A 3292-nucleotide genomic window follows, 5' to 3' on the forward strand; every position below is an offset into this window, starting at 1 on the left:
AATGAAGATTCAGAACTACAGAGATTCACTACAGAGATTTCCCTCAGGATACCCCCTTATAGTCTGTCCCCTAAGCCCCCTCCACCACATATACAACTTTGAAACCCTGGCAAGGAGTAATCTGTTTTCCATCTCTATAACTTTAACATTTTGAGAATATAAATGCAGTCACACAGTATGAGACCTTTACTCACTCAGAGATTGACTTTTCTCACTGAGTGTATTGAACTTGAGATCTATTCAACTTAATGTGTATAAGTAATAATAATCAGTTTGTTTTCTCACTACATAGTATTTCACTGTATAGATATACCATTTTGTTTACCAGTCACCTATTATTTTCTGGTGGCTCAGATGGTAAAGCGTCTGGCTACAAGGTGGGAGACTCAGGTTTGATCCCTGGGTTGGGAAGACCCTCTGAAGAAGGAAATGGCAACCCACTCCAGTACTCTTGCCCGGAAAATCTCATGGACGGAGGAGACTGGTCGGCTACAGTTCATGGGGTTGCAAAGAGTCGGACACGACTGAGCGACTTCACTTTTCACTTTCACCTATTATTCTAGGGTTTTATCATTTCCTAGTTTTAGCCATTACATATAAAACTGTTATGAACAATCGCATTCAAGTTTTTGTGCTGACGTAAGTTTACTTCTCAATTAAATATCCATTACGGAAACTACTGGTAAGTAATTACGTTTAGTTTTATTTAAAAGTAGAAGTCAAACTGTCTTCAGAGTGGCTATATCACTTTATATTCCTACTAGCAATATAAGAGATTCTGTTCCTCGCTGTCTTTACCAACATGTGTTAATGTCACTATTTTTTTATTTTATGTGTTTTTATTTATGTGTTCTTTTTCCCCCCAGTCTGCTTTGTTTTCTGATGTTAGCATCGGGCAATTTGTGTTGTCCATATTCAAGTTCACTGATTTTTCAGTCTCCCTAGTATGCTGTTATAACCCATCTATTGAGCTTTTTATTTTGGCTACTGAATTTTTTTTTCAGCTCTGTAATTTCCTTCTAGTTCTCCTTCATAGAGTCTATTTATTTGCTGATATTTTCTATATTTGTATTTGTTTCAACAGTACTCATAATTGCTTGGTGAAGCATTTTATGCTAATTGCTTTAAAATACTTGTCAGATAATTTTAATGTCTGCATCAACTTGGCTTTGGTGTCTTATGATTGTCTTTTCTCATTCAGTTTGAGATCTTCCTATTTCATAAGATGACCAATGATCTTCTATTGAAGCCTAAACATTTTGGGCAGGACATTGTATTTTGAAACTCTGGTTCTTATTTACGTGTTAGATTTCAACAGGCCTCCTCTTACAGAGTCTTTTGAAGATAATGTCATGTATTTATTTATTCACTTTGTGAGTACTGTGTCTTCATTGCTGTGTGGGGCTTTTCTCTAGTGGTGGCGAGTGGAGGTGCTGTCTAGCTGCGCTGCTGGCCTTCTTATTGCAGTGGCTTCTCTTGTTGCAGAGCACAGCCCCTAGGGTGCACGGGCCTCCGTCGTTGTGACTCCCAGGCTCTAGAGCACAGGCTCAGTAGTTGTGGTACGTGGGCTTGGTTGCTCCATGGCATGGGGGATCTTCCCGGATCAGGGATTGAACCCACTTCTCCAACACCAGCAGGCAGATTCTTCAGCACTGAACCACCAAGGAAGCCCGGAAGCTTAATTGGTAAAAAGACCCACACTGTCCAGCAGAGGTGGGAGTCCCAGTTGAACTCAGCCTCCACTGACATCCAGTAAGGCAAGGGGGCTTCCTTGTTACCACAGTAAGAAGGAGAGCTCATTCTCCCAGCAGGTCTCTGTGACACCACCCCGGGTGGAAGGCTGGGGCAATGCTGCTGCTTTTCCCCACGTGGCCTTCTCTTGCATGGGGTGGGGAGCGGCCTTTTTCCTTCAGGTGATGCTGGAAGAACTAACTCTCTACTCAGTCCTCTGAGACTACTGCAGTGACGGTGGAATGATGCCACTCTCATTTTTACTGGGGGTATTTAGGGCCTCCAAGTGTCCTTCCCTGACACCCAGATGTCTGTACAACAGTCATTTCATGAAGACTGTGCTCATTTTAAGTAAAAATTTGTACTTTCTTTCAAGGTGAAAAGTCAGTTACATGTTTGTTAAATCGGAGGCAATTCCGCACAGACGCAGGCTCCTCACCATTTATAGGACGGAGTCCATTCTTCTAAGGGTGCCCTCTGAGGACCATTACAGTCTGTGCCTAGCAAAATTCTCCATTACTTCCACTTCTCTTTGCCATGTGCTTTCTACTGCAGTCAGGTAGGTGATTTGTGGAGATCTACCTTGGAAGGAAAGTTATGCCCAACCTAGATAGCATATTCAAAAGCAGAGACATTACTTTGACAACAAAGGTCCATCTAGTCAAGGCTATGGTTTTTCCAGTGGTCATGTATGGATGTGAGAGTTGGACTGTGAAGAAAGCTGAGCACTGAAGAATTGATGCTTTTGAACTGTGGTATTGGAGAAGACTCTTGAGCGTCCCTTGGACTGCAAGGAGATCCAACCAGTCCATTCTAATGGAGATCAGTCCTAGGTGTTCTTTGGAAGGAATGATGCTAAAGCTGAAACTCCAGTACTTTGGCCACCTCATGTGAAGAGTTGACTCATTGGAAAAGACTCTGATGCTGGGAGGGATTGGGGGCAGGAGGAGAAGGGGACGACAGAGGATGAGATGGCTGGATGGCATCACCAACTCGATGGATATGAGTTTGAGTGAACTCAGGGAGTTGGTGATGAACAGGGAGGCCTGGCGTGCTGCAGTTCATGGGGTCACAAAGAGTTGGACACGACTGAGTGACTGAACTACCAAATAACTACCTATGTCCAGCCTGTGCCCTCTCTTTGCTGACACTGTTCCCTTTTCCCCAGAGAGCTCTCTTCTATTCAGTCACTCCCTGCACCCATACAAGCCTTGTTTGAATATAATTTTACTGAAAAGTCTTGCTCAACCACAGAAATCTTTCATTACTTTCAAATTCTATGCTATCACAAGCATACTTTTAGTATGTAACGTGGTACATTATGGGCTTCCCTGACAGCTCAGTTGGTAAAGAATCTGCCTGCAATGCAGGAGACCCTGGTTTGATTCCTGGGTCAGGAAGATCCCCTGGAGAAGGGAAAGGCTACCCACTCCAGTATTTTGGCCTGGAGAATTCCATGGACTATACAGTCCATGGGGTAGCAAAGAGTTGGACGTGGCTAAGTGACTTTCCGGAGAAGGCAATGGCAGCCCACTCCAGTACTCTTGCCTGGAAAATCCCA

The sequence above is a fragment of the Bos grunniens genome, chromosome 11 (assembly GCF_055505025.1).
Source record: "Bos grunniens cultivar Pamir isolate PY7600 chromosome 11, Bosgru_T2T1.0, whole genome shotgun sequence".
Classification (NCBI taxonomy): domain Eukaryota; kingdom Metazoa; phylum Chordata; class Mammalia; order Artiodactyla; family Bovidae; genus Bos; species Bos grunniens.